We start from the raw sequence: 21,847 nt of genomic DNA on the forward strand, positions 1-21,847 counted from the left end.
CAGCAAATCAGAAAAAAAAAATTCATGAAGGCAACAAATATGACCAGTGATTGAGGATTTTGTGCAGAAACTGAAGATTTTGAAAGTCTTAAATTCTTCTGGCTTGACAGCATTTTGAATATGTAACATTAATTCTAAGGAAGGATCTCAGCATTGCAGCATTGTAGCAGACAGTGGGTGTCCAGAAAAGGGTAATTTGGGTGTTTCCTTAAGTGAACTGAGCAGAACAGAGGATGCTCTGTGTGTCATATTAAAGCTGAATTAACTCCTTTATAGTGTGCTCAGTGCTGGGGCCCAAATAGTAGTGTGCTCAAACACACCTGGTGGCTTTGATGAAACTCATCCTCATCAGGGAGATCTCTAGCAAGGAGGAGGAAGGTGGGGATTCAGTTATGAAAAGTACTTTCTGGGGCATTTTAATGACCATCATGCAAAGGTGCACTACAGTTTGTCACTGTGTGGGCAAATAGTGGCATGACAAGGCTCTTCCTCCTGTAGGTATTTCTGCCACTGATTCTTTCATTTGTTTCAGCACTGGGACCAGTTTTGCCTCTGTCCTCTAACGTGTAAAAACATGTCATGTAGATATGGATATGATCTGACAGTTCTCTGGACAGGGTTGAAGTTGTATATCTCCCTTGAAGACACTAGGTTGAGTATCTCTGAAGGCTTCCCAAAAGAAGTAGAGACAAGAGAATGGCTGCACTACTAGTTGTGTGATGTTAATATTTCTTTAACGTAAGAAGAGAAACTCCAGTCTTTCTACTAAGTTTTAATCAGAACACTGACATCTAGTCAAAGCAATGTGAAGAGCACATATGGATATCAACCAAGCAACTAGAAGAGTATTAGAGAAGCAAGACCTGAAATACAGCTGTGTGAATCTTTAGGCCCTATCTTTTTCAAAATCTCACTGATGGGACAGATGAGTAACCGCTTTCCCTCATACGGTTTCTCTCTAACAGCATACCTCTCTCCAAACACTTTCTATGCGGACTGCTAAATAAAATACCAGCTTCGTACAAACAGATTTCCTTGCAGGACACTGTGGTCTCAGCACTCATCCAAATGACTTATTCTTGAGAAGGGGATTAAAATTACAATACCCCACAGCTGCAACAAGTTACCATAATTCCTACTTGTTCAGCCAGCAAAACCTGAAATATCAGCTCATCTATGGACTGCAGAAGTACTGATGTGCTCTTGTGCCTGCCTCAAGTACAGCGTGTTCAGCCAAAGTCTCCTTAAAAACCTAGGCTTATAGGTTAAATGGTTTTGAATTTGCTCTTACCTAGAAGACAGAACAGTAACATCAGAGATCCTGTAACACAGGGGCATTTCAGAACACCAATTTATTTGAAGTTAAGCATCTGTTTCTATTCTAGGTCTCCATTACTGTCAGCAAAAAATATTACTAGCTACTGCTTGACATAGAGTATGAGACAATAAAATAGATCTACTAAATAAATTCCTTATTAGAAGCACCTTAATTTTCTTTCTTTTTTTTTTAAGTACCACTGCTAAGTTTGCAATCAGAGAATGAAATTCATCTATTTTTGCAGCATTCATCAAACATTTCATTTCAGACAGCAAATTACCTAGAAATGTTTGCACAGAACTTCTGATATAGTTTCAAAGAAACATAGACAGATAGACAGACAGACAGGCAGATAGATGTTAAACTGTCAACCAACCCAACACAGTTCATTTCCTTTACCATCTCCCCATAAAGGTAGGTCTGTTGTTTGTCTGATTGAAAGATGTTGTCTCGTGTGATGTTCTATTATATTTAGGACCTTGTTAATTCCTCCCTAACCTGAGCGTTGTTAGTCGTTCCCTCAGCTCAGCACTGAGCTCAGCACTCTCTGGCATGCCAAACATCTCAGGACTTTTCAGATCTCCTCACCTCAGCTGAAACATGGCTGACACATTTTGTCAAGGTTATCTGTATAGCATCACAGTGCAAGTTCATCTTATCTTTTTTCTTCTGCTGCAGCCTATTTTGATCTTAAGCAAGAGACCATGCATTGCAAGACCAATCCTGAAAGCTCTCCTAGGCTGGCACACCAACAGAAACCTCGGACTTATAAGCCACTTTTCATGGGGTGGGCACTAAGTTTTCTAAATAGATTGCCTTCAGCATTTTCCACAAGAGCTCAACAAATTCGAAAAACAGTTTTCAAGAATATTGCAAAATAAATGCATGAGTAGGGAAGAATTTTGCATGCGGAATTTTCCTGCCAAAAAAAAAAATTGAGGGTACTGGTGGATGATTAGCTGAAAATGAGCCAGCATTGTGCTGTCACAGCCCACAGCCAATGTGCTGTCACAGTTGGCTTGTCACAAAGCCGACCATTTCCTGGGCTGCACCAAAAGAAGTGTGGCTAGCAGGGCGAGGGAGGTGATCCTGCTCCTCAACTCTGGTAAGGCCTCACCTTGAGAGGAGACCTGTTAGAGCACATCAGAGGAGGGCCACAAAAAATGATCGCAAGAATGGAACACCTCTCCCACAAGGAGAGGCTGAGAGAGCTGGGGCTGTTCAGCCTAAAGAGAAGGCTGCGAGGTGAACAGATAGCAGCCTTTCAGTATCTGAAGGGGGGGCTATAAGAAGGAAGGGGACAGACTCTTTAGCAGGTGCTATTATGATAGGACAAGGGGAAACGATTTCAAACTGGAAGAGAGGAGATTGGATATAAGGAAGAAGTTTTTTACAATAAGGGTGTTGTGGCACTGGAACAGATTTTCCAGAGTGGTGGTAGAGGCCCTGTCCTTGGAGACATTCAACGTCAGGCTGCACCAAGCTCTGAGTAATCTGATCTAGTTGTAGATGTCCCTATTCATTGCAGTGGGGTTGGACTAGGTGACCTTTAAGGGCTCCTTCCAATTCAAACAATTCTGTGATTTTGTAACTGCAGCACAGTGCTACCAGTCTGCTTTATCGTGTGCTGTTTTTGTGTGAAATTGTGTTGTTGTGTGGGAAATTTTGCTGCAGTGTCAACAAACACAACTTCTGTATACTTAGTTTGGTATTGAGGACAAGAATATGCATGCAGACCAAAAAACAAAAATCCATTAACAACTTACATGAAACCCTATCATCTTCTGTCTTCTGTTTTCCTTCTTTCTGCTCTGGGTTACACTCAGAATCACAGAATCATTAAGGTTGGAAAAGACCTCTAAGGTCATCTAGTCCAACCATCCAACTAGCACCAATATTGCCCTCTAACTATGTACCTCAGTGCCACAGCTCCAGATTTCTCAAACACTTGCAGGGATGGTGATTTCACCACCTTCTCAGTCAGCCTGTGCCTTTGCTCAGCTTCAAACCCTTTGCACTTACATGAACTCTCTCCCTGGTTACAGAAAAGTTTTGCAGAAGGAAAGAGCAGGATGACCTCATCTTCATCATTAAAGTCAGATGCTCAGTATGGCCCTAGGAGGCAGAACTGCTGAGTAAGAAGATGCCATTTTCATGCAATCCCTTTTCTGCCCAGAACAGCCTATTCATGCTTCAGCCCAGTTCTACAGAAATCCTTATCGAGGTTAACAAAATTTACTGACAATTGAAGTCTGTAAAAAGTTCTGCTTCAGTGAGAACTGGAAAATAAAATCTATCTGCCAGTTCTTTAAAAAAATCATCCTTTATTGTGCTTTCATCTTAAATATTAGGATTCACCAAATTTCCTGAGAACAACCACTGTGTAAAACTTTAATCTTTTGAGGATGGATTGTGATTGTAATTGCAAAAGCCAATATCCTCCTCTTGTACCACATTGCCTGTCTCTGAATGTCAGCATTTACTAGCACATTATGTATGGGGGATACATTTGTATTTGGTTATTACTCATACTTTTATTCGTTTCCAGGTGACTGTTCTTAATGTTTAGCACAACATTCATATCTAGAGCAGCCCATCCTGATTTACAGCATGAGATAGACTAACACTCATGATCATTTTCTAAGACAGACCAGTATGCTTAAAGATACAACGTTTTAAAAAATGCATACAAGCAATTAAATGTAATAATTGGTCAATACCTCAGCTATAAAAGTTTGCCGAGACAAATTGTTGGGATGTATCTTGGAGCTTTCTAAGCCAGCAGATGGTGCCAGCTCTTCAGGCATGGCTTTTTAGTAGGACTTAGATACAGTCATACACACACACACACACGCACACACACACACACACACACACAACAAAAAGAAAAAAGAAAAAAAAAGCTGCAAGAATTTTGAAGAGGCCTTTTTAATTTTAAGCTCATAATTCCTTGTCTGTGCTGGCTGGTTTTATTATTCATACAACAGAGTGCAGCAGTCTATATTGCAGACTGTCCTGCCACTCCCACTCCACTTGACAGGCAGTCCTTTCTTCTTCCTGCTGCTGTGACGTCTGTAGTGGGGACAATTACATTAATGCTTATTAAGGACGGTCCTTCTGGTAGATATTTCTACCTACCTTCCTACTGTGGCTGCACAAGCAGAAGTGCTGGAGGTTGTCATCACATAGTTCTTTCACTTTATGCTGTAATGCTAGCGGTGTTTTCCTTCTTAATTCTTAAAATTCATATTTGTTTGGAGGAGAGAATGGGCAACCCTCCTTTACTGCATTGTGGATTTCTTCCCACTGCCATGAGCCTATTCCCATCACCAAGGAATCCCACCAATGTCTGGTGGATTCTTCTCTGTGGTTCCATCTCCTTGCAATTGGGCAGCAATGTTTCTCATGCAAAACTTTTCTGTAACCAGGGAGAGAGTTCGTGCAAGTGCAAAGGGTTTGAAGCTGGGCACAGGCACAGGCTGACTGAGAAGGTGGTGGAATCACCATCCCTGCAAGTGTTCAAGAAATCTGGAGCTGTGGCACTGAGGTACATAGTTAGAGGGCAATATTGGTGCTAGTTGGATGGTTGGACTAGATGACCTTAGAGGTCTTTTCCAAAATCCTCAGTGAGGATTTTCTAAAGAACACCAAACAGCTGTCACAGGTCATCAATGAGCAGCTGAGCAGCCCTTGAGTTTTAGCAGATGCTCTGCAACACAAGTGTGAGCAGCCTAAGTGAGCCACCGTGTCGCTGGACTTCCGACTGTGCTTACTTTTGGAGTGAACATTTGGCTAACACATTTGATAATCAAATGTATTAATATTTTACAACAGTGATTGACAAGGAGAATGTTGTCAAATCACAGATCCATCAGACTGACTATATTGAAGTTGACAGTACCCAATAATTTGCAGCTTTCTCCTTTGGCTTCTCATAATTTGCGTTACAGCCACTGAAGAGAAACCTACAACCAAAGAAAACTGATGGATTCATCATCCCGACATGACGCTCCTGGAACTTCAGATTGCTCTTTTATACACATGTTGCAAAAAGGAATGGTCAAAGGGAGCTTGTCAACTCCTGGTTCACAGGAACCCTGCCAAAGCTGGAACACTGCATCTCAGCTGCATCTTTCTGTGCCCTTCAGGAACTTACTGGGCACTGTAGCACTGAGGTACGTGGTTGAGTGGGTTGATGGTTGGACTAGACGATCTGAGTAGTCTTTTCCAACATTAATGATTCTATGACATTCAGAATAATTTCCATTTAATGGTATTTTCTTTAACCTGAATACCTAACAATATTGCTGCTACCGAGTACAGGCTATTGGTTTATGTTTCCTCAAGTTGTTAGTCCCACTAAGTCCACCAAAACTCCTCCCATAGGATTGAGCTGCAGACCCCCACGGTGCCCCTACCTAGGCATACCCACAGCTGCACTGACTCGGAGATGTACTTGCTCCAGAGTGGGTTGCAGCGCCCTAGGTGTTGTCAGTGCCCTAGTGCAAGTTGGCCACAGGTCCCTCAGTGTCCATAACCCCTTCAGCATGGAGCATTTTCTGCTATAAGAGTACCTCTTCAGTCCCCAGCAGCTGTCAGTGTCTTCCTAAAATATTTTTGGATAGCAGCACTTGTGGCTTCTGGGTTTGGCTCAGGTTGTTTATAAGAGATGGATTTTCCCTTTTTTCAGAGTCAGCTGGATTCAGCAGTGACCATCAGTGTGAGATTCACCACCTGTTTGCACAGGTCACCATTGCTTGCCCCTTGGCTTAAATCTTACAGCTTATGCCCACTTATGCTTTTATTTGGAAAAAAATAAAATGTGTTGAAAAATAAAATGACCATGTGTGACAAGATACTGTGAAGATAGCACTGAATTTCTAACACCTCAGATATTTATATCATACTCTAATGTTTTACACTTCCAAACAATTCTCATCAAACAAATCATTTGATCTGGTAATTAGTATTTACAGAGGTTAATCATGGTGGGATTATTTACTTCAAAAAGTAGTTTTACTGATTGACTGGTACCAATAGTGCCCATTTCTTGTAGTCATCTCCCTGTAAATCACTTACTGTTCCTGGATGCATTCAAGGCCAGGCTGGATGTGGCATTGGGCAGCCTGGTCTAGTGGTTGTCAACCCTGCCCATGGCAGGGAGCTTGAAACTAGATAATCATTGTGGTCCTTTTCAATCCAGGCCATTCTATGATTCTATGATTCTATGATTCTATGATTCTATGATTCTATGATTCTATGGTTCTATGGTTCTATGATTCTATGATTCTGCCTTCTAGCATGACCACTGAGTATTCTAGTATCTCTCCATAAAGATCACTGGGTATTTTTTATCTTCATGAAATTAAGACACATAGTACACAGATTGGGGATGTTTTCTCACTAACATCAGTCTTCAAATTTTCACATAAGGGTTGTGCAAGGATTCTAACCTCCTTGTTTAAACCTTAATAAAATAGATTGCAAAAAGCAGCTGTGCTGCTTTGTACAGCTGTGGAAGGTCCATATAGTGTTGTATTTTGCTACAAAGAAATTGTCTGTACCCACTGCTGGAGTTGCAGCCACACAGCACAAAGCAGAGCTGGACAACCATTTCCCTCACCCAGCAGTGCTGGGCTTGGTACGCCCCAAGGTACGGTTGGCCTTTCTGGCTGCCAGGGTGCACTGCCAGCTCAGATTCAAGTTGTCTCCAACCAGAATGCCCAGATCTCTTTTTGCAGGGCTGCTCTGCAGACCATCGAACCCCCAGTTTGTACATACAGCCAGGGCTGCCCCATCCCAGGTGCAGAACAGAGCACTTGATCTTCTTCACACAGATGGGGACCATCCTCAGATTTGTCCAGATCTACAAGGCCTCTCTGCCCTCAAGGGAGTCAACATTTCTCGCAGCTTAGCATCATCCACAAATTTACGTAATATAACTTCCAGATCGTTATTGGAATCAACAGTCAAAACATTACAGAAAAATGGCCTTAAAATAAAGTCCCACAGAATCCTGCTGGTGACAAGTAGGGGCCATAGCCTCCCATCACCCAACACAGCCATGTTTTCGTTGCCCTGGGAATTAGAGTCACAATGCCATAGCCTTATGACATTATGTGCCACATCCCAGCAAAATGCTATAAGTAGGGGGATCTTGACATTGTAACATCAACTGTGACACAAGCCAGCCAACCAACAAAGACAGGTACATGGGGGCCATGACTGCATCCAGTCAGCCAAGGCAGGCAGGCAGGGGCCACAACTCCAGCCAGCCAGCCAAGCCAGGCAGGCAGGGGCCGCTACTGCAGACAGTCAGCCAAGGCAAGCAGGCAGGCAGGGGACCCAACTCCAGGCAACCAATCAGTCAAAGAAGGTAGGCAAGGGCCGCAAAACCAGTCAGCTAGCCAATGCAGGAAGGCAGGGGGTGCGACTCCAGGCAGCCAGTCAGCTAAGGCAGGCAGGCAAGAACTGCAACTCCAGCCAGTCAGCCAAGGCAGGCAGGCAGGCAGGGGATGTGACTCCAGCCAGCCAGTCAACCAAAGCAGGCAGGCATGGGCTGCAACAGCAGTCAGCCAGCTAATGCAGGAAGGCAGGGACTCCAACACCTAACAGCCAGCCAAGGCAGGCAGGCAGGCCAGGGCCATGACTCCAGCCAGCCAGCCAGCCAGCCAGCCAAAGCAGGATGGTTTTGGAAGACCACTATTTTTTAAATAAATATGATTTCCTGTACTACTGATGTTTGTACTCATTTGTTTGTATCGATTTCTGTTTGGTAGGAATGCTTATGTATCTTTGTCAACAGTTTACAGGCTGGTTTGGCCCAGTTCTGTGACTAGTGGGGCAGAGGGACCCATGAACCCATGACCTGGGAAAGGGAAAAAGAGGAAAACAGGAAAAGGGTAGGGAGAAGGGCCTAAAAACAAAACTGTGGCAACAATCTGAGGAGAAACGAATTAATTTACTAATAAAGTATCAGAATGCAAGATAGCACACTATAATACAATATAATACAATATAATTAGAATTGAAGCTAATAAATCAAATGAGAGAGAGCATCCAAAAACCAAAGGCCTTACTCTAAGTAAGCTGGAGCGATACGGAACCGGCAACAGAGATGAGCCAGGCGGTCAGAAAGGAAAAGGTGGGTCTCGTGATCTACAAACGGTTTTTATCCTTCCCTCCGAGTGGAAATGGTAACAGAACAGCAAACAGCTCTCTGGGAGATGCAGTCTATAGTTCTTCTCTTCTGGGAAAGGTACCCAGACCTGGAGCATTAACTCTTTAACTGTCAGTGCACCACATGATGTTATGATGTGGAATACCGATAACTAAAAATTATAAAACTGTGATAGTCATATGAATTATTTGAAGGAGCCTCCTAAAAAGGGTCATAGAGGCAATTACTTCTAACATTGACAGGAGTTGTGAGATCCTGATGAGTAGCTGTCAAATAGCAGTAGAACATGTGTGGAACTATCATCGGAGCAGATGTCAATACTGTTGACCTGGAAAAATACTGAGAGACCCAATTATTACATTAATGCAGAAAAGTCTGCTTATATACTGGCACTCAAGGCTGAACAGACCCAGTTTGCTCAGTCTTTCCTCATAGCGGACGGACATGATCCAGGCCCTTTATTGTCTTTGTGGCCCACCGCTGAGTACAGTACTCCAGGTGAGTCCTGACCAGGACAGAGTAGAGGGGGAAAATCACCTCCCTCTACCTGCTGGCCACTCTCCTTTTAATGCACCCCAGGGTCCCCTTGGCCTTCTTGGCCACCAGGGCACACTGCTGGCTCATTGCCAGCCCGTCATCCACCAGGGATTTATCCCTGCTGAAAAAGATTGGCAACTGGGAAATGCTTCTGGTTCACAAGAACTAGAACTAGCAAGTTTCTAATTCAGCAAGTCTATTTGATCATTTCTTCCTTGGATGAGAAATGCCACACTAAAGTTTGTCACTGTTACTTCTTTTATGAGTGAGGAAAAAGTGACACTTGAGTACTGCACAGCATTGGGCAGAATGAAGGACTACAGTAATAAAGGGCTGGAGAGGATCAACACGGTATGCAATAATGAGGTTCAACAAGGTCAAGTGCAGTGTGTTGCACTTGAGATGGGGTCGTCCCAGGTATTTATACAGACTGGGGGAAGAATTCTTTGAGAGTAGGACTGTGGAGAAGGACTTAGGGGTACTGGTGGACGACAAGCTGGACATGAGCCAGCAGTGTGCACTTGTAGCCTGGAAGGCCAATTGTGTTCTGGGCTGCATTAAAAAAGGGGTGGCCAGCAGGGAAAGGGAGGTGATCGTCCCTCTCTACTCGGCTCTTGTGAGGCCCCATCTGCAATACTGCATCCAGGCCTGGAGATCCCAGAATAGGAAGGATGTGGAGCTCTTGAAGCGAGTCCAGAGGAGGGTCACTAAGATGATCAGAGGGATGGAGCACCTCTCCTATGACAAAAGGTTGAGGGAACTGGGCTTGTTTAGCTTGGAGAAGAGAAGTCTCCAGGGAGACCAAATTGTGGCCTTCCAGTACTTGAAGGGAGTGTATAAGCAGGAGGGGGAACGAGTGTTTACAACACTGAATAGTGATAGGACAAAGGGGAATGGTTTTAAACTGAGACAGGGAGGTTTAGGTTAGATATTAGGAGGAAGTTCTTCACACAGAGGGTGGTGACACACTGGAACAGATTGTTCAAAGAGGTTATGGATGCCCCATCCCTAGAGGCATTCAAGGCGAGGCTGGATGTGGCTCTGGGCAGCCTGGTCTGGTGGTTGGTGACCCTACAAATAGCAGGGGGGTCAAGACTAGATGATCATTGTGGTCCTTTTCAACCCAGGTCATTCTATGATTCTATGATTCTATTCTATGAATAAATAATATTTTCTCCTCTTAGTTTTTCTACAAACAAAAGAGTAGCAGTTAGAAGCCTAGGAACTTTTTATAAAAAAACAAGTAAAAATTATGAAGCTCACCGTCTTCTAGGTAGCAATTTGTATAGCTGGCACTGAACTGACCTTGAATATGCAAGACATTGGGCTCTGGCCAGTGGCTTCTTTTTCTGTTGAGAAGTTCCCATTTGCACACATGCTTTCTATCTCTCCTGTTATCCAGAGATACCAGAACTGGTAAAAACAATACTCTTGGAAGAAATGAGAGTATTTTCAGAATTCTGAAGGCTTACTAAGCTTATATTAGTTTTTCAGTTCATGCTGTCCCCCACTGATAAAAAACTGCATTAGCAATTGTATTTTTCATGAAGACTTTTTGTCTTCATGAGAGATTTATTCATCAGAAGGCAACAAGTTTACCTACATAGACTGAATGGGAAGAAGCCAAGATTTCATCTGCAAGTTGAGCTTTTAATAATGTAATAAATTTTTGTGTTCGCATTCATAAAGAAAATACTGACCACATCCATCCTCATATCAGATCTGCAGCTGAATGTGCTACACACTACCCCATATAGCACATAGTTTTATGCAGTCCTAAAGATACAGCTGCTCCTAGTCAGTACAGGTATTCAATGACCTCATTTGATTTTAAAATGTGTCCTGCAATACTTGCATTTTTTAATTCCACATATACTCAATATCATATCTTTCTGAACTACTGTTATTAAAAAAAAATTATGAAACATGTAAATATAACATGCATTTTAGAAGTACTTTGCTTTGAAGGGTTGAAACTTCATGGAATCTTGCCATAGAGAGATTTTACTGGCGAATAGCATTTGTGAGACTGTGTTTCTGATTACATCTGATCTTAACTTCCAAAATATTTGGAAGTTTAAGTTTGCCAGTTGAAGATTACATTGTTCTTCAGCCTGGGCAGAAAATCTTTGGAATGTGTTTGTTTCTGTCTTTATCTGCATCTGAATTAATGCCAATATGAATTTTCTCAAAAAATGAGATGATGCTTTAGACACTAGCCAAGTCTATTTTTACAAATTGGTCAAGCACAGTTTCCCCTTGGTGAATCTGTGCTGACTACTTCTGATAGCCTTCTTTTCTACCAGTTGCTTGGAGATGGCAAACAGAAAAAGCCGTTCCATCACCTTTCCAGGGTCAAAAGTGAGGTTGACTGGCATGTAGTTTCCCAGATCCTGCTTCTAGCCTTTTTGAAGACTGGAGTGACATTGGCTATCCGCCAATCTTCAGGCACCTCTCCTGTTCTCCAAGACCTGTCAAAGATGATAGAAAGCGTTCAGCAGTCACCTCTGTCAGCTCCCTCAGCACACGTGGATGCATCCCATCGGGGCCCATGGGCTTTAGCCTCCCTCGTCACATCCCTGCAGGCCCTGACAACACTACTATACTCCTCTCAAGAGGACAGGCCCTTTTTCTACATTTCATAGAATTTCTCTTTGATCTTTGAGCTCCTTGCTCATCCACACAGGTGTCCTGTCTCCCTTCCCCAATTTCCTACTCTTAGGGATGCAGTGATTCTGAGCTTGGAAGTGCTGTTTAAATGCTGCACAGCTCTCACAGGCCCCCTTACCTTCTAGCAAACCAGCCCATGAGGTATCTCCAAGTAGCCCTGGAAAAGGTTGAAGTTGGTTCTCCAGGGTAGCAATCCTACTTTTTGTCTTACTTCTTTCACTCAAGATATTGAACCCCACCACTTCATGTCCCCCTGTAATCAGTTCCACTGAGGATGCACCTTGAATGCTGTGTTCAGTTTTGGCCCCATCACTACAAGAAAAACGTTGAGGCCCTGGGGTGTGTCCAGAGAAGGGCAACGAAGTGAGGGGTCTGGAGAACAACTCCTATGGGGATTGGCTGAGGGAACTGGGATTGCTCAGTCTGGAGAAGAGGCTCGGGGAGACCTTATTGCTCTCTACAGCTACCAGAAAGGAGATTGTGGCAAGGTGAGGGTCTGTGTCTTCTCCCAGGTGACAGTGATAGGATGAAAGGTAATGGCCTTAAGTTGCACCAGGGGAGGTTCGGGCTGGATGTTGGGAAACATTTCTTCTCAGAAGGAGGTGTAATGCATTGGAACAGGCCGCTCTGTATGGGTGGTGGGAAGGTTTTCAAGAAGAGAATAGGTGTCAGGGACATGATTTAGTTGACATGGTGGTGATTGGTTGATGGTTGGACTAGATGATCTTAGATGTTTTCTCCAACCTTAATGATTCTGTGATTCCTGTAAAGCCCCCTTAGAGTTCAGTCGGAAAGCCACAATATTTGCAAGCCAAGACATGTACTCCAAGTGCCACTGTTTGGTTTATCACTTATCTCTCTTGAGGTTAATTTCTATTTTGAGAAGAGACTAGTGAAAAACAAATCACTGTTTATTCATTTGTGGTCTATAAGCTATTAGTTAGGGTTTTTTCATTTGTTTGCTTGTTTGCTTGTTTGCTTGTGTTGCTCAATTCAAATGAACAAGAATACATGAGAATACGCTGAAGAAACAACTTCACAAGGAGACAGAGCAGCAATTTCTCTGCAGACGTAAACACAAAGATACTGCTTACCAGTTTAAGTAAGGATCCAGCTTTTCTGGAGTTCATTAGACATGAATAGTTCTACCTTGCATAAAAAATGAAAATAATTTTAAAAATCTGTTGGAGCCTTGGAAAGTTACACAGAAAGCTAAGGGCATCATGTAGGTCAGGTTGCTCTAACACTTCCTAAATTTAATATTGTTTCCTGTCTCCTGGACAGAGGATTTCATGAAAGAAACAATGCCAAGCTCAGTGTTTTCAGTAAAGAGCTAAACAAAAAGCTGATAGTTGTTTGTAGGTTACATGTTCAAAAGGGTACATTTTGTTCTTACTGGTGTCTGTCCAAAATAACATCAGTGTACTGGAATTCATGCTGGCTTACAACATCACAAGTGGAAGTGAACTAGTGTCAAGAGACAAGCACATCTTGGTGGTGGAGGGAAGGAGATATGCCTTTTGAATTGAAAAGGCTGTTTTACCTTCAGTTAAGTGGTAGCTTCACTCATTACTAGCCTTATCCATTTAAAAAAGTATGGTACTTGTGCAGTCAGTTTTGTTCTATATTCTATTTCAACAATATAGAACAATTGAAGAAAGAAAGAAAAGTTGATTTTGGTCTTTGTTTGCAAAAGTCTTCTTAATTTAGGAGCTCTCAATCTAGCTTTTTTAAAATTTTATTTTATTTTATTTTTTAATTTTCATTGACATCTTTATGTTAAGCATTCAGTGTCAGAGAACAATTTTCTAATACTGGCATTTGTAGCATGGAAGGCGTGCATTACTATAATATCAAGCACAATTTTTCTTTTTTTTTCCCCAGTAATAAGAGAAATGTAGCAATAATCTCTCACTAGCAAGAACAGCTGAGATGTATTAAAAACCAGTCAGCCACAAAATAATTACTTTAACCTTGCACCTGTGTTTTTGTAGATTTTTTGTTGTTTCATTTAAGTGGACACATATTAGGAGGCCAGGAGGAGGCTGGACATGCTAAAGATACAGAGGTCCTGAAAGGAGAGAGAGGCTATAAAATTGTTTCTTCTGAGAAAGGTGAATCCAATATTAAAGAATATATGCTTAGGGAAAAGGACTTTTTGCACGTAATTGTAATATAGCATTTTTTTAACCCAATGAATATAGCGTGGAAAGTTCTTTATTTGACTAACTTGAATCTTCCTTAGTTTTAAGCAAATTTCCAGTAGCTAATGGTTAAACTTTGGGCACAAAACCCTAAGTGTGAAGAAAGAAACTCTTTGCTCCAATTCCTGCCAGTATTTTAAAGAAATTTTCTAGATTTGAAAGGTAGTGACAGCTTCAAAAAGAAAAAAATGTATCTGTGAGTATTTAATCTGGAAAAGGAGCTAGAGGGAAATCTAGCTGCAGTCTTCAGCATCTAGCTGCCTGAACAGAGTGTATAGAGGAGACTTAACCTAACTCTTCTCAGTAGAAAGTCAAGTAGAAACAGACAAAAATTGTAATGATAAAATTCTTACTGGAAAAGAAAAAAAATTCCTTGTGAAGGTGGTCAAATACTGCAACAGGGACTAAAGAGGTTACAAAATTCTCCACTTTAGACATACCTTAGCCCTGCTATGAGTGGGGATTGGGACTAAGTGGTCTCTTGAGGTCCTTTCCAACTTCAGGAGAAGTATGATCTCATGAAACTCAGAATGTTATAAATATTTTGATAGGACCTACTGTGCAAAAGGGAATTGAAACAGTTATTTAGGACAAAGCAGAAACTACATATGAGGGCACTTGTTACTTAGGGAGAGTTTCTTGCGTCTGTATTCTCAAGAAAATCCCAATATGAAGATGACTAGGAAGGAGGAAATCAATGTGTAGTTAATGCACAGTGCCTGTATCCTTTTCAAACATGTAAGTATCAACAAAATAATAAATTCTCCAATTCATCTGTGTGCATGCTATTCCAAAGCAATACATTCCTTAAATTAAAAAGGACCAAAGATATTTTAGTCAGAAGCTTGTGACATTTTATTGTATTTTGTAGCATTCTTTCTATGACATGCCTAATACAACATCTGTAACCACTACTAAAAGGATGGTACGAGGGTATTCACTGCACTTGCAGCCAAATTTGATAACCAATAAGCAGACAGGCAGCTACAGCTTATATTGCCCTTTTTTTTTCCTATTATTTTAAAGTGAGCATTTAAAGTCTAAAATAGCAGCCCAGGTCAGAAAAATCTTACTGTCCTTATCATTGTTATGTTCTAGGTAAATACGGTCATATTCTAAATGAAGGGAGAAAACCTCATGGTTAAGTGGAAGTCCACAAGCAGTTTCATGGAATGTTCATATGTGTCTAAATACTGCACTTTTCTTTTTTTAGCAACACTTCTTCTAGCTAATTATGAATATATTTGTACTTATAGATGCTTTATTTCCTAGTTTACTTATGAAGCATATAGCCCATAAAACTAAAACTAAGATTTGTAGGATTTTTCTAAAATATATCTCAAAAATATACTTGTGGGGCTCTGGGGTCTGTTTTTCCTTTTCCTTTGTTTAAGAACATCAGGACTCTGTGTGCCTGGTAACACAAGTAGAATTTAAACCAGGTCATACAGAAGCTTTATTGACTAGGATCACAGTGAAAGAACATTTAAGCAGCCTTCTTTCTCTCTGCTCCCCAGTTCTCTGCAAGTGATTGCAGAGACCCCACTTACAAACTATTTCAGAAGGACAAAAGAGATGAGGAAAACCATTCAAATACTAACTAAGCTAAGTGTCTACCCTTGGAAGATGGGCTCCAGATAATCATTTTTGTGTTAATAAAGCTAAATACTCATGCCTGGGGGAGATGGACTCCTCAAGCAGTTAGCTAACTGCCACAGCGGACAGTATGGAGAGAGGGCTTTTGGTGGAGCCTGTAGCAGTGGAACAACTATTATCCTAGCTCAGAAGTGAGTATAGAAGCAGAGGCTGGAAACATTCACAGTCCTAGATTTAGATTTATCCTTTTGTTAGAATTAACTTCTTAGCCAGACCTGTCAAAATTTAAGTATAAATAATTTTTAACAAAACACCTTGTTTGAGCAGATAGTGATGCAAGTTTTAGTCCTAGAACTATAACTTCTATAAGTGACAGCATAAGTGGCAGGCATTTTAGTTGCGGGATTTTCCAAGAAGATATTCAAAACTCTCCTTGAACAAAAGCCCAATAATGCAAGAATACCAAATTACACATCCTGAGCCATTTTAGCTACGTAAAAAGACACCTTCCCCCAGCCCAGATGCAGTTTAAATTTGTTAAACTTTGACAGTTAACTGTCAATACTGGGAAACTGACTGGTGCTCACTGTACTGCTGAATGACTGATTACACACTGCTTTTTCTTTTGTTTCTCCTTATTCAAGTATTCAGTTGCTGTATCTGACTGGATCAGGACTAAGAGAAATAAAACACTGTGCATTACATTTGAAAAACTACATATACAATCTTAGATACCAAGAACTTTCTGTAAAATTTCTTTCCTGACACTCAAAACATCTATCATCATGCCTCATCTTTAAAAGTTACCCTACTTTTTCTGAGACAAAATACACTAGGGCTGAGATAGGAGTAAAGAAGAGCAGAAAAGAATTGCATTATACCAGTCTGGCAAGTATACTTCAGAGCTGACACTCCACTATGAGCGTCAGTACAAGGTAGTCTAGCATCTGAATGTGCTTTACAAACAAGAAAAAAATCCAGTTTGTAACTATTGAGAAACATGAAAAGATCCTTAAAACATGGTAAAGTAAACATTTACTGGATTACTTTAAAGTATATTACTAGAACCAACAGGACATAACTTTAAACATGTATATAGTATTATACATAAAAATGCATAGATGTACAGTAAATATGTTCATTTATACGTAGACGGAGTAATATGTACACATAAAGTCTGCTGCACATTTGTAACTCTAAGCAGTGATTCTTGTGGCATATTGTCATAATGCAGTTTTATTATACTCGTACAACAGTTTCAATGCAGTAGATGTTGAGAACAATGCATATTAATGCTAAGTATGTGATTCATATCCATTTACTCTTGAAATGTACAAATGTAGGAGACAAAGGCCATAAATGCAATAGTACCTACACCTCCAAGACTTCCTTTTTTTATTTAAATATGCACAAGTCCGCCTAATGGTGATACATAGGTTTCTTTCCTGCTTCCATTCAGTGTCAACACAGTGACCAAACACTCAGTACAAAATCTTTGACACACTTCAGCACCACTTCCACTGATTCAACTCAGTGTGCTCCTGACCTTGAAGTCTTCAGGTCAAAATAAGAGGAAAAAATAAAATAAAAAATATATAAATAAAACAAACAAGCTTGTGGGCTTCTTTTCACAAGTTATTTGCCACCAATACTGTTAAAGCAGCTGAATTGTAGTGCATCCATGGGCAGGAGCATGTAGCAGCTTTTGTGCACTTTGCAAAAATATATTAAAAAAGTAAATCAAGTCTTTACTGGCTTGTTTTGTCTGTAGCTAAAAAGATGCTGTGCTGCTTCTGAGCCCTCTCCATCAAATTCTTTTTCTTCTTTTTCTTCTCCTTTGTTTTTGTTGCCCTTCTTCCTAAAAATAAGAGAGAAAAAATATCACTGAGTCAATGAAGCAAAAAATACAAAGGTAGTATTAGAACGCAACCAAAAACCTCAGTGGCGTTACCAATGGGGACTGCAAATATAAAGTTTAGTTAATACAATCTGATCATTAGTAACAACAGAACCTTTTGATATGGTATAATAGGAAGCAAGATCCTGGACTGTCAGCACTTGTCCACAACACAGTTTTGCTGGTATGAGTAATAATATTTATGCGGGTCTTGATTTAATGGGATAATTCATGCAAGCAACGTTATGCAAGTGCCTAAGGCACAGAGCCAAACAAGTAGGTAGACTCCTAACTCACTACAAGCTGGATACATGCCTCATACACTTGCGTAAATTTGCTTGAGTGAGTAATCCTATCTAAGTCAAGTCTAATATATCCTGGATTTCAATGAGAAATTAGGCTCTGCAGCCCAAGTATTTGGCTGGATGCTTTGGCAGAAAGAGTGCTGCCTCTGTAAAGAACTGCTATTATTAATTATTAACACTGCCTAATTCTCACAATGCGTTACTACACTGAAACAAGTTTCATTACGCACTTCTTGTGACTGGAAGCTCACTGAAAAATAACCCAGATGATGAAATCAGGATCAATGCAGCAAAAAGAATTGCTCAGATTCTTGAAAGGAGAAAGTTTTTTCCTGTTCAGCTCCAATAATATATCAATGAATTCTGATTATTTCAGCAAAGATCCCACGGACTGGAAAAAATGCTAGACAGAATGGACCCAACTCAGCATTACGTTAACTTTATTTTATTACATTATATTTAAATCCTATATACTTTAGTAGGATTTAAGATGACTGAATAGTGCGTTAAGTGAGACTGGTTGCATTTTCTCAGCAGTGTGATATAAAGAAATATGTGATCAATGGAGAAAAAAATAAGGATATTTAGCTGTAGAGATGCCAATTCTAAACTTTCAGGAAAACTAAAATAAGAAGACATTAAAATAAAATTCAAATGGCAGACAACATAGAAATGTGAAAATGTACTTTTCAACTACAATGACAGTACATGGCTGAATGAGCCTAATATTAAAATTATCAAAATGTATGATTCATTAAACATATAAGGATTACATATTTGTAATGTGCTGCCTAAGCTACTATTCTCTAGGAATTATTAGAACATTAGCTTTCAAAACAGGACAGGACATTAAGTTAATGAGAACATGGGTTTAGTCCATATGAAAATCATAAGGGTCCTTGGAGTTTACTTCTGCTTCTTGTTAAAGTCTGGCATTAATGCTACTATGGCATTTTGCCATTTTTAAATCTAGTTAATCCTACACAGTTAAACTTCAGTCCAACCAATCATTAATCAAAGCTGCTTTTAAGTTAAAACTCTTTAGTAACACTGTATCTAATGACTAGGTACACCTAATGAGGTCAGGGAGAAGGAATACTTGACACAGAGCAGCATTACAAGATGGTTTTGATTATACACATTTCCATACCAAATTTTTATTATGTGATTCTACTAGTTGGTATATTGTGGATCAAAATATATAGTTGAACATTGCATTCTTTCTTGAACTTTAAATATATTCTAATTATTTAACCTGAATCTTGGAAATATTTATTAAGATGATCTGAAACAAGTGACAGTGCTGCTAGTCAAAAGACCATTGGAATCAATTATACTTTACTGCAGTTTTGCTATCCAGCTTGCTTAGTGATCTTTATTGCGAAGTTTCACTGTACCAATCAGCAAAGGAAATGCAATTTCCAATCAGCACATCTAATTTTCTCTGTGGCCTCCTCCACTGAAGTAAAATGTTCACTGTATGCTTCAGAGAGTAACAGATTCTATTCTTTGCCCTCTGAAAACTCTGACATGCACAGTTAAAAGGACACACAACCCACTTGGTGCACATCTCCAAGCCTTACAAGTAGTTTGTGTAACACAAGTACCAATCCATATTGCTAGCATGCTCCCCATTACAGCATCCTTAAACAGAAATGAACTATAGTAAATTTAAATGATTTGACAAGCCACTGTGCAACAAACACATTCTTGTGTTTCGGATACCCTGCAGCAGCCATCCCAGTGCCTGCAGAGAGCCTCCAGAAGAGCAAGCCACCCCTCTGGTACAAGTGATGAAGCTGCCTCTACAAACCGCTGAAACATACATGGCCCAGTCTGCATAAAAACAGGCCTGCTAGAAAGGGAAAACTCAACAATCCCCCTCTGCACATGCTGGGAGGCACTGGGGCCTCACAGCAGGCTCTGACACAGCCCCTTATTCAGCCCAGCATTTCTCCCCGGCCTGCCTCCAGCTCTCCTCCATCAATAGCAAGTTACAGCATCACTGTTCAGACACAGGGTAACAGTATCTGACAGAGTATGACTGATCCCCACAGCCTGATCCTTATCAGCATGAGCCCTAGGGCTGCAGCCAGCAATGCTCTTCCCGTGACACTGGGTCATCTGCAGTGATACCTCACCCGCCCGTTAGCTGGCACATAGCCACAGGCCTCATTTCTTCTCTCCAAGTTATAGGCCTCCACATCAGGTCTGATCTACAGTCTTCATTTTATTATTGCAGACAGCGTATCCTTGAAAGTCCTTAGTGTTAATAGCAATGGGAGAAATACAAGTAATTCAGTTGAAGAGCAGGATATCAGGACACAGGCTGTTCAAATTACTGTATTCCTCAACTGGCTTCTCTCTTGCATGCTACCTACCTCGCTAACTTTTCCTTTTCCAGCTTAAGAGTATATTTTAATCTCAAACTATGTAGGTTGCTCCAAAAGTAATGCCTCCTATTTATTTCATCTTTTTATCATCTTTTCATCATCTTTTCAATTCATCATTTCATCTTATTACAAAGATGTCAATAAGACTATTTGATAGAGCATATTCTCAGCTACAAAACACTGTTTTTCAACATAGTCATAGCTCTGCATTTTTTACAGCAGCAAACAAGAGCCTGCATGCCGTACTCAGAACAATCTGCACTAGCGGAGGTGACCCACCCACCCCCCACCTCACTGTGCTTACATCCACTGTTTGGTCTCCAGAAACATTCATTAAGACATCAACAAACGTCAATGAGTACAATTTTTTTTCTGCATGAAGAAATTCAATGACATATCTTTGCTTCATCCGCACTTCTGTGTGAGACGCCATTTTGTCAGAGTGCCCCTCTGCTGCCATCTGTCGCACAGCAACATGTAATGGGACATTGGCAGGAAGGTTCAATTTCTACTGCTGTACCACCAACATCCACCTTTGATGTTGTGGGCCAACATAAGAAAATGTCAGAGCGCTCTCACATCTAAAAAAGGGCTCCTCAACTTTCACTATCTGAGACAGCTTGGAACATAATTTGTAGAATTACAGAATCTGCACAGTTGGGTGTGAACACTGAAATATGTACAGGGCTTACAAAAGAGACAAAATACACCTAGATTTGGTGTCCGGTTATTTAGCAAATGAAAGCCTTTATAAGCTATCTATCACTCTGTATCTCACAAGTTCTACACAGAAGCAAGACTGGCAAAGCTAAGCCACCCCTTATTGTAATATTATACAATTCAGTTTTGCTATTTGCTTTATGAATTACCAATGAATAAGTCATCATTTTATACTAAATACATTCTCACAGTCATCAGTCTCTTTACAGTGTTATTCATGAAAGTTCTGTTTGGATTACATGCTTATGGTAGGAGGATGGTCAGCTAATTGTTAGCTAATAACCTGCTACAATTTCTAGCAGTACAGTGGCATACAGATGAAGGTACATAAACATACAGATAATACCGCAATTCCAACATCCATTCCTGAAAAAAATTATTTATGCTAATATATGCAGCAATTGTCCATACTCCAAAGAGCTATAAATAATTGGTATTACGTGGGCGATTCTTCTTCTTTTTGTTATTGCTATTTATCACGTTATCATCATTGCTCCTACAACAGCTGCTCTACTACTCAGTTCCCTGGTTTGTCTCAGGCCTTGAGCTCAAAGGAGTTTGAAAACATTGCACATTCCTTCTGGATGGACCCTCTTGGTCCATTCAGGATGCACATCATTTGGTTCAGAGGGAGCCTTCATCAACTCCTGTCAGCTGTGAAGGCAGCTTTCCACATACAGAACCTTGAGGATGGATTCTTAACACTCAGGACATGCCTGACAACAGAGAACCTCAGCCACAATGCTCAACACTCCTGGCCCAGTTCAGTGGCCAATTTATCCTTCATTTGCCGCATAAATACTGTTGTATGTACAGCTCTTCTAGTGAGACCTGTCCATTTTCAGTTTCAGCAGATAGAGAAAACAGCATACATCCACATGAGGGCAGCAAGGATTTAATTTTAAAACATTAAGAAAAGAAAAAGAAGCAGCTATCTGCGTATTTACTTCACACTGTAATTCCCTCACAATTTTTCAGTGTTCTCCTATTAAGAATATTAATTATTTTACAGAGATCAAAATGCTTA

General features: G+C 40.6%; 1 long non-coding RNA gene across 1 annotated transcript; it reads left to right on the top strand.

The window, feature by feature from the left end:
- The first annotated feature begins 2,336 nt into the window (after positions 1-2,336).
- LOC109367039 lies at positions 2,337-6,172 on the top strand. Its single transcript, XR_002113776.1, has 3 exons — positions 2,337-2,423; positions 5,269-5,493; positions 6,009-6,172. It is a non-coding gene; the product is annotated as an uncharacterized LOC109367039 (long non-coding RNA).
- The last annotated feature ends 15,675 nt before the right edge of the window (positions 6,173-21,847 follow it).

This window comes from Meleagris gallopavo, chromosome 3 (assembly GCF_000146605.3).
Source record: "Meleagris gallopavo isolate NT-WF06-2002-E0010 breed Aviagen turkey brand Nicholas breeding stock chromosome 3, Turkey_5.1, whole genome shotgun sequence".
NCBI classification, from domain to species: Eukaryota; Metazoa; Chordata; class Aves; order Galliformes; family Phasianidae; genus Meleagris; species Meleagris gallopavo.